The sequence below is a fragment of the Triplophysa rosa genome, linkage group LG15 (genome assembly GCF_024868665.1).
Source record: "Triplophysa rosa linkage group LG15, Trosa_1v2, whole genome shotgun sequence".
Taxonomy (NCBI): Eukaryota; Metazoa; Chordata; class Actinopteri; order Cypriniformes; family Nemacheilidae; genus Triplophysa; species Triplophysa rosa.
In genome coordinates, this window is record NC_079904.1 from 3,839,426 (window position 1) to 3,850,457 (window position 11,032).

The window sequence follows — 11,032 nt, forward strand, 5'->3', positions numbered from 1 at the left end:
CCTGAGTACATATCACCTCTCTGAGTGAAAATCTATAACTTTTAAGAAGAGTAATGTGGTTGAGTTTAGGAAACCGAATGGTTAGGTTCTCACTGCCAAAACTGATTGAAGCAGATGGACTTTTATTGAGTTTTGTTTACGTCTCTCTGGAGTTAATTCAGTGACCTGTCATTTATATAGTGAGGGATGTTAACACAGCATGTAATTATTTCCCTGTATTAAGTTAACATATGGATCAGCAATATCAAATGACAAAAGTGCCAAACACACACTTACCTGTGGAGAGAGAGAGTGGGTTAAACTGACATATGGCAATTAGTTTCCATGAATGACATTCATAAAATGTATAGCATATTTTGTCACTGAATAAACATCAATATTTTACATTATTTTATTTTATTGTATGACTTGCTTTTTTCTTTAGAACACAAAAGTAGATATTTTGACATTATCCCCAATTGCCTTGCATTGTATAATTGTATCATAGTCATTTCTCAAAATATCTTCTTTTGTGTTCCATAGAAGAAAGAGTCATAAACAAGTTTTGAACGACTTAAGGGTGAATAAATAATGAAAGAAATTACCTGTTGGCTGAACTATCCCGTTATGTATATATCATTTTTACACATATGTTTGTGCAAATACATTTATATTGGACCTTATACATAAATCACGATAAAATTATTGTGACCTCTAGAATGATTTCCACCTGTTGCCTCAGAAATTACGGCCCTGGAAGCAGATCACATCATACATTCTGTCACATTGAGCGCTTAAAGTAAATACAGCGCTTAAAGTAGCTTGCACACAGATTAAAGGAACAGAACATTCCAGGACATAAAAAAAATGAAAAGGCAACATTACACGCCAATGCTCATGTGTTTATTCCCGTTTCAGGCCTGGTGCTATGCATTTGGCTTTTTTTTTGTGGCATTGATTTTTTTTGGATGGGCAGTTGCCTTTTCACACTTTGGGCTCTCAGTGTTAATACTGTATGTCATCCTGGTGATTTCATCAAAGTTGCTCTGGCCACCCCTGGGAAGTGATGAGATTACCAAGACCCATTTCTGAAGACTTGGAAGAACACTGGAAGTCTGGAACACTCTGTGCCAGAGCTTACTGTACCTTGCAGTGTATAAGGCCCAATCGGCTGTGCTTTGAGTTGAGAAAGAGATGTAAACACAAACAAAGATAGAAAAAGTAAAAGAACAAAATCTTTCATATCTAAAAATTAAGTTTAAAAAGGAGCCAAAATCTAATTTCCCCCAATCTTTTAAAATACAAATACTGTTTTAACCACACATTATTTCGTATTTAAACAATGTTAACAACAAGTAAATAAATGAGCGTCTTTTTTTGCACATTTCAGAATGATTTTTTGATGAACCTGTCATTATGTAAAGGCAGTTTTGCAAAGGTGCAGTTATTGTAGGTTGCGTTACAGTGCTAAATAAATTGCACTTGCCCAAAATAAAGAGAAATCACAAATGAGCTCTCAGTTATATCTCAATTATTTTTACTAAGACATCAATGAGATTAAAAGGAGAGGAAATGGAAACTTTTGCTTAAGTCTCCAGCATCTCAAATATTTCTCCTGAGAAAAAGTGGCAGAAATCTCACAAATGTCTCCATTAGAGTTTCAGAAGAGATCTCAACAATGTCACAAATTTGTCAAGTCTGCAATCCGAATTTCAATATTATTAAAGATCTCAATATGAATGAAATCAAACATCAATCATTAAATTTAACCAAATCCAGATTATTTTACCTTACATTCATTTTATACCCCCATACTCTTCATTTATTTTGACCAATTGTCTCATTTGATTTTGTTTTCATTTCTCCTATGCAATTTCATAAGAAACATCTGAGACTAAGACCAAGAAATCACCTGAGAACCTGAAAAAGCAACATCTGAGCAATATCATTTGTTGACGCGAACGCAATTTGGGAGTCAACATTATTTCTCACATCACATGTGGAGAGGCTGTTTACATTTTAATATTGTCGGTACAGCAGACTAAAAGGGTGAGAAGGTGAAAAACCGAAGCGTAAAATTAAATGTTGAGTGTTTCAAGGTAAAAACAGAAAGTGTCTTTCAACAGTTTCTTGTTCTTTATTCTCTTTGTTCAAAAAAGTGAATAAAAATTTAACAGGGCAGACTAACATGTTTGTTTATGCTGCAGGAAAGATCAGAAGATCTTGTATATAGCTGTAACAAAAGTACCACTGTCAGTCCAGATATAAAAAATATGGGTTTTGTTTCAGAGTTCTCAACGCTGCTGCATCTCACACAAAATCAAGATTGTGTGTAAACCTCAGTACTCGTTCATGTCTCATGACCTCCGGACTTGCAGTGATAAAAGTAAACAAACATTGTCTTACCTGGCCAGGTAACTTGAGAACCCTTAACTTCCTGCTTTGGATGTGTTAAGAGCTCAGTTCCAGCCACCCCTGCCATTAGAGCCGTGCCCCGGGCTGAAGGGGCTTTACGGGATGGGGGGCAACTAATGGACCTTAGCTACATGAAAAGCTGAAAGCAGCGTCTGAATGGAGCGGAAAGAAAATAGAGGAGAGAGAAAAGAAAACTAAGATGAGAGGCGACGCTGTGAAACTGAACTAAGAGCCTATAGAGAAAGTAAATGTGTTCGGTTCATTAAATCAGCAGAATTGTGTAAGAACACTCATTAACTTATAACATTTGATTTATATGTGATCATAAACATAGTTTAACATATTCTTAATGTTGTTACTTACACTAAACCAAAAACAGAAATGTTGCCTCAGGATTAAACTACTGTAAGTTTATGCACTCAATTTTATAAGCACTAAATTAATAACTAAAATCAAATAAAAACTAAACTAATATAAAAAAATAGATTTAACTATACATAATAACATAAAAGATAAACAAATAAATAATAAAATGACAAAAGCACATAGTAAAATCGCTAAACATGAAAATAAAATTGCCCTAAAAACTAAAAATATAAAAATAAATGCTAATTCAAAATATGAATAAAAATACAATAAAGCTGAACTATAATAACTCTGGACTCACACATTTCAATAAATAATTACTATAGACATTTTCTTAAGTATTGCTAGACTATAGGGATTTTTAATTCAAGACACATTGACATTTTGTGACAACATGCCCCGGTAGCAGTATATAAGGTGTCATAATGGAAACCTGCAATTTAAACAGTTCACTCAAAAATAAAAATTCTCTCATTATTTATTCACCCTGGTTGTGAACCTGTATATGATTTAACACAAACAAAGATATATAGAAAAATGTCTCAGTGTTTTGTGTCCATACAATGGAAGTCAACGGCACGGGGGCCAATGTTGTTTGGTAACCAACGTTCTTCAAAATACCTTCTTTTGTGTTCTGCAGAAGAAAGAAAGTCATACAGGTTTGGAATGACATGCGGCTGAGTAAATGATTAAAGAACTTATTTTTTCGGGTGAACCTTTAAATATCTCTACAGCAATATGCAAAAGGAAACATCTATTTATGAGACATCCCACAATGCACCCCGAGAGCAAGAGGCACAACTTCCGTAGATATGAATTGAGAACACTTACTATTATGTATTTAATATAAGACCCGTTTTCCTTTATTTTCCCTTAACGTGACAATGTGACCATATAGTTTGTGACAACTAGCCCCGGTCCTACATCAACTTTAGTGTTGTGTTATCTATGGCAGTATAGTACAGTATAGTATAGTAACTGAATAAATTATAACAGGTCTGTAGGTCATGCCCTGCACATGTGCACAAGTTTACATCAGTTCATGATAAGGTCATAGTGACTGAGTGCATGCAGTTTGTCAGACTTATCTGAGTCGCAACAGTTGTTCCACATGTATAACTTACTACTGCAGTCCAGATGACTGATATTATGATATTAGCATGAACTGTACAGCAATTTCATCAGATCTGTTGCTGAATGCATCAAAATCACATTTATGTGAGATTATCCTGAGACAAGATGATGTAATAAAACCAATGGATTTGGTTTAAAACCCATCATAATGATCAAATGAGATTAAGTGCCAATAGTGCTTTAAAATATGTGAACTCTGCGTATGGCAAGAATGATAAACAAGAGCTTTTTGGTCTGAATGTTATAGGAGCTTGATTTGTGTGGTTGACAAATAACATTCAAAAGTCAATGTAAGGACAGAAAAACTCTATAATAATCGTTTCAAAATGTTTAAATTGGTATAATTTTCCGAGTTCTCCGTGTCACATTGCAGAACATTCACTGGAAAAAAAATCTATTGGATTAACATGAAAAAATGATGTACATTGGTTGCACATAATAAAGTTTTGTTTACACAGGGTAATTTCATTATGTTCAAGTTGCCAAATTTATGTTTGTTAAAGAAACATGTTTTTTATATGTTGATGTTTCATACTTTCATTCATTACACGGCTCATTTGAATGCTTGATTCTGATTGGCCAGTCGCGACATTCCAAGGGTTGTTATTTTCAAATAACAACTGCTCAAAACTAATAACACCCTGTAACCCGGATGCTGCAAATCATTTTGAGAGGGGCAGTTTAATATTACACAAAAATGAATTATAAATATGTCTTTTAATAACATATATGCTTATTTCTGCGATAACAACCGGCTGCCTCTACATTATCCCTTACTTAACATTATCAACATTAATGTTTTAAGTTAATATGACATAACATTTACTTTTATCTCTAACAAGATACCAAGTTAACAGAAATTCCAATAAATGTAACCGCCCACTACCTAAGCAAAGGCAATGCTTTTCTGGACAGTGGTAACAACAAAACCGAAAAATATGAATAACTCCTCTAAACATTACTGTTCTTTACTGAAAAACACATAAAACAACACTTAATTAAGAAAATAACTCAGTCTTACGCAAAGCATGCTGGGAAATATAAATCCTCTGCCTAGTTGTAACAATTATATGTTAACACAAAACAAATAATTTATGTAGTGCCAACATGAATGGACTAAGTTACATAACTGAACAAAAAAAACCTCAATGTTGTGACCATATTTTACAAAAATTGTGTTGATTTTACTTAAATTAATAAAATTGGACAAGCAGCAAAACATCTTATTTTCAGTGTTGTTGAAAGTGCTCTGTGTGCCACATCAATCCATTTGGACACAAGTACAAAAGATTGTAACATAGCTGTGTCTCGGCTCTCAGAGTTCACGTACGTAATTTGAGGATTGAAAAACACCAGCGGACAGACAAGTGGTTGTCACACACGTAGCCCTGCCTGTAGCCTGGCTGTGGCCAGGAAAGCAGCACCCACGAACAGGTGGACATAGCGCCTGTCAAGCGGACAGAGATTGATGCTATGGTTGACGGGACTGCTGGGTATTCTCTTTCCGCCCAGACAGCTGTGCTGTACCGAACAGAGATGTGTTATCTCTTACAGCAGTGGGACACACTGGAGCCCTCTAAATTCTCAAGGCAGTTAAAGTCCAGAAACGCTCATTGTGTGGGCTGAGCATAAACGGATAATTTTGAGCATAAACGGATCATTTTTTTTAAATAAAAAATTACAGCGTGTGTATCTCTCTATTTATTTCTATATAAAAAAAGCAAATTGCGACCCGAAGACTATTGCTCTAGCACTTTCTGGAAGCGTCAAGCGTGGCACCTTTTGGCACCAATGGTTGTAACTGAATCTTTAAATATCTCTGTAAAGTCATTCAAATTCAGTAAATTATAGGGTGTTTTTTTCACAACGATTACAGTTGAAAGGGCCTCGCTGTTCACAGAGAATGCGTTTTTTTTTCCGCTGTGCTACTTTCATTGTTTTTTATGTAAACACGCTAGACAGACGTATTTTTTGCGTCTTTTGCAGCGTCTCGCGCTTGAACGCCACATTGAAAAAATGTAAACTTTTTATGCGCAGCGCAACTCATCAATCTCAGTTCAAAAGCAGTGGACCAATCAGAAGACGCCGACGGCGGGGCAAGCGTTAGGTTTTGTTTACCGTACAGCAAGTTGTCATGGCAATCTCTGTTATCAAGAACACACGTTCTGTTATCTCGCTGCGCTTTTAAAACCATTCCTAAGCGCTGAATTTTGCGTTTTTAGACGCAAAGACACGTTTATAGTTACCAAAAATCAAACATCAGATTCCTCTGAAATAAATTAACACAGGAAAGAAAAAATGAGCAATAATTCTAAACTTGTTTGTCATTGATCAACAAAACCACGCGTTCCCTGCGAAATGCAATGCTTTGTGACAGTTACACAATTAATTAAATCCCAACGGATAGGCCTAATTGATAGAAGCCATTAGTTTCACTATCATGTCTTGGGTTAATAATATAAACGTTTGGCTCAAAGTTGAAGAGAGAAGAATGCACAAGAGTGCTTCTCTGGTAATTGAACATAACCTCTAGCTTTACCTTCACAATGACCTGCTGGATGAAAAAGCAATAGTTCACATATAGACTTGGCATAGCTGCAAAAATCTGCAAGGAATAAAGAAGCACCAAATATCTTTACAAAGAAAAAAGCAGTATGGTATGGTATGTCCGACCCCAATGTCAGGACCTTGAATATGAGCTTGAAACTTATTTCTCATCTTTACATTTTAATCCTTGTACCTCAGACACACATGCATTCACGTGAACACATTGTGGATACAATGCTTTTTTCAAAGAGACGTTTTATGACTCGTTTAAACACACTGCACCATTCAAACTGTGTTTCTGTGAAGGTGAAACAAGCGTTTCCTAAGACGAAAGAATCATTTTTTTATTCTAATATTAAGGAACTAGGTGGCTGTGTAAAATGGGGCAGGAAATTAATAAACTTTTGCTTCATCCTGCTCCGTTTCGGACTTACTTCAATTTTGTTGCAGATTCCTGTGATTTATGTTTTATGCATTTTGTTTTTGTTACACGGCAACATAGACTCCGTGTGTGTTTGTTATATATATATTTTGTTTGAAATAAAAAATATAAAACTTGACCATGGCATGAAACAAAAACTCTGAGGATATGAAGAGATGTGAACAGAAGTGAAAGCACATGAACAGGCCTCATCTTTGGACCACGTGCACACATTCACAGTTTTACTTCAGGGTTGAAATAAGTTATTGTCGACTTAAAGCGAAATGGCCTCAGACACAATTTATATACAGTATACAGTTTCACTGTTGGCTAAGAATAGCTATTATCCCCAGGAACATTGAAGCACATGGTATAGTGATTTTTACAAAGCGTCACAGCATGTGCTTGGTTTCAGAAAAAAGACTCGAGGATCTCGAAAGAGCATAAAAGCAAGTTCCATCACAAAAGTGTTTCTGATGTTTTTAAAGCCTCATCTAAAAGTCCATTATGAAGTAACAAGGTAAAAAGACAATTAATACAAAGAGTAAAGGTACACCGGCCCTCCTGTCTTATTTCAAACTGCTTGGTTTTCTGTAGAAGAGCACAAATCTTCAATCCCTCCTCCTTGTACATCAGGTTACTTTGAAGATTTGGAGACCTCATATGAAGCCCACCCCTGTCAAAAACACCATCTTGGCTATTGATCGTCTTACTCCCCCTGGAAAGAGAAGTTTTAATTTAAAAAATGTTTTAAATGCTTGATCTATCGAGCTATTAAAGGAACAGTTCACCCAAAAATGAAAATTCTGTCATCATTAACTCACGCTCAAGTTGTCCGAATCTGTGTAAATTTATTTGCTTGTAACCAAACAGTTCTTGTCCATCATTGTCTACATCAGTAGACAAATTTGCTTTATAAATTTCTTAGTTCCGTTGAACACAAAGGAAGATATTTTGAAGAATGTAGGAATGTAGTTCTGGGGCACTTTTTACTACCTTTGTCATTTTTCCTACTATGGTAGTCAATGGTGGCCAAGAATTGTTTGGTTACTAGCATTTAATATCTACAGTATCTCTGTCTTCTTCGGAACAAAGAAATTGATACAGATTTGGAACAACTCGTGGGTGAGTAAATGACGACAGAGTTTTTACTAGTGAACTGGCCCAATAAGTCGTTACAATATGAATATCTGTTGAATCTTCACCAGGGATGAAAAGGCCTTGGTATAATTTTACATGCAATTTTGAGATACAAAACAGTTCACATCTTAGAAAGCATTGCCATAAGGTAAAAATAATCTGCAGGCTTTCAAATTCAAAGATTACAATAAAAAACACGTGAAAGTCACGTACAAGGTCAGAAGGTCGAACAATTTGGTACCCTTAAAAAACTGCAGTCAACTCTACGAATGACTCGAACAGCACTTCGTAAACAAACAAAAAAACATACGTGTTGAAAAGCGGATCCGATGAATACGAAAATGTAACCTTGCCTTTCTTTAGTAAAATCTGTCTCATTCTTTAAAATTGCTCTTTTAAAAAGGGAGGAGTGTTTCTTGGCCTGTCGTCAAGCACTTAACATCACTCCATGCTATAAACCCAATCGCAATACTTGTGCTGATGGCATGTTCTCAAAAGCTGAAAAGCCAGACATTAGTTTTAAAGTATTCAATAGCCTATCCATCATATACAAAGGGACTACCAAGGTCTTACATCATTCATTCTTTGTCCTCCGGAGATAAAATCTCTCAGGTATTTCAGCAATCCATTTATTAATTAAATGCATCACAAATGCTTCAATACCACCATAAACTTGGTCCATGGTTTCTTTTAGCTTTGCTTTTTCTACCAGAGACATGATTACGACTCAAAACGTGTGTAAAGGACTATTTCCGTTCATTGTCACACCCAAAATGCATTTTGAATATTCAACTTGGATATTTCCATTTGGCATATTTAAAATGATCCTGACCACACTATTGAAAACTATATAGTGTGGTATCCTTTTGAAATTTCGGTAATATTTCTCTAAAGGCACATAAGTGTTAAGTGAACAGAATGTGGCTTCATTGCTTTTGGAAGAGTCCAGTATAAGTAAAAACCTCATGCACAGTTTAAATGTCGTAATAATATGAGTAATGGTGAACCACCAACCCGTGTCCTAACTAACAGAGACCTGGATATTTTAGTTATGATTTGTTGTCATTGATAAATAAATCTACAGCTACAGTATTTGATGATGATGTCATCCTTATGAACAGGGGTCCCGCACAATTTCTGTGTAAAAATGAAAGTAGAAATGTAAGACGTCAAACAGTGGTTGAGCTTTCAAACTCTGTGTGGGGGCACTGAAATAAACACAAGGAATTTTGTGCTATTAGTATGATTCTTGGTACTAGCTGTCTCCCTTTCATTGCGAGATTGTTTATTTTGTACTCTTGTGTGCTCTCTTGTGTTCCACCTCTCCAAAGCCATATGAAAATGTCCTTATAGAAAACTTCTTTTTATTCATTTAAACACTCTCGAGCATCAATTGTCTGATGTGCATGGGGACTTTATAAAGGCACAACAGCTATTTGTCCTTGCAAAAAAGAAATGAATATATATTTTAATTTAACTTTCATAAAGAACTAGGTAGGTTTACACGTTGAATTTTAGGGGAAAGTCACACAGGTGTAGTTCATATGTCTGTGATATAGTTCAGATGTCTGTGATATTACTGATGTCAGCTTTACCTGTGCTTGTGACAATCCAAACATGATCTGAGTCTTTATTGCGAAAATGAATAGAGTTTAAAACGATACGTCAAATTTGCATTTAGGAAAAGGTATCTAACATTATTTCAACAGCAGACATATTGTCAAATACTGTTCACCCACGGTTTTCAATTAAACCGTCCAATTGTGCTTCAGATGTCTGCTTAGTTAAGAAATAAGACAGCGCCATCTAGCGTTCCAACATATTTTACTGGGTTTTCACTAAGAGTGCGACTCAAACTCAGTGTTATCCAGTGAATATCAGTCTATCAGCGAGATTTATTCATTATAAAGAATGATTTAATAACATTTTAAATATAATATGCTCAAGTTAACATAGGAAACACACGATATATGCCCATGTGGTTTTTGTGTGTGGTTGTGACGTTGTGAGTGTATGTTTTCGTTTTTGCTTGCATTTTTATCTTGATTTTGTTATAGACATTTCTTCTCACAACAAAGAAAATGTATGATATTGCAGTAAAAACTAGACAACATACATAACATAGATGACATTATTCTATGGAACACTGCAGTAGCATTTTCACTTTCCCTGTAGGTTTCTCCTCACAAGGGGGCGCAATGTCGTTAGAAAATTTACCATCGTTAAATACACGATGTGCCTGCCATACACAAATATGTTAATAGGCTTATGACACAAATAAACAAAATATATTTGTTGCTTCTACATGAAAACATAACCTACTTAAATCTCAAAATAGTGGTCATATTTGTTGCGTTTTATTCCATGCTAATGTAAAACGCTTGAATTAGATACATAGACAAATAGGGCATCATCACACTATGTCTGGTGAAATTCTTCATTTGATCTTTGCATCTCTGTCCCTGTGTTTGTTGTGGTGGTGGACGTTAAAACAGGCCTTTGTTCTCCGGGGACCGGAGTCCAGTCATATGTAGTGAGTGAACTCTGTCCAGTGTATCATATGTTGTGGGGAATCCACTGGTCGCTTCCTGAAATTACTGCAAAGTTTTTTATACAATATTAAATGATATTAACTATATTGACTGTTTTAATGATAATGAAATTTAGGTCCGTAATAGCAATATTAAAGGTCTAGTCTAGTAATATTAAATGGCAGGCCTAATACTTACAAATAAATCGTAATATTATGAAAATAAAGTAACAATTTCGACGATTTTCAAAGTTACAATATTTTAGTCTTACTGCTGACGTGATGTAACAGTCACGTCAAAAAATGCGACTATTCTCAAAATATTATGACGACTTCAACTCGTATTGTTATGACTTTTTACTCGTAATTTTAACATTTTCCTCGAATTTACCGACTTACATTTCTTTTTACGCCGTAGTACAATTTATCAAAGGATTAATATGTAAAAATGTATCTGTATTATAACTTAGCATGTTTTTTTTTACCTTGTATCTATTCCA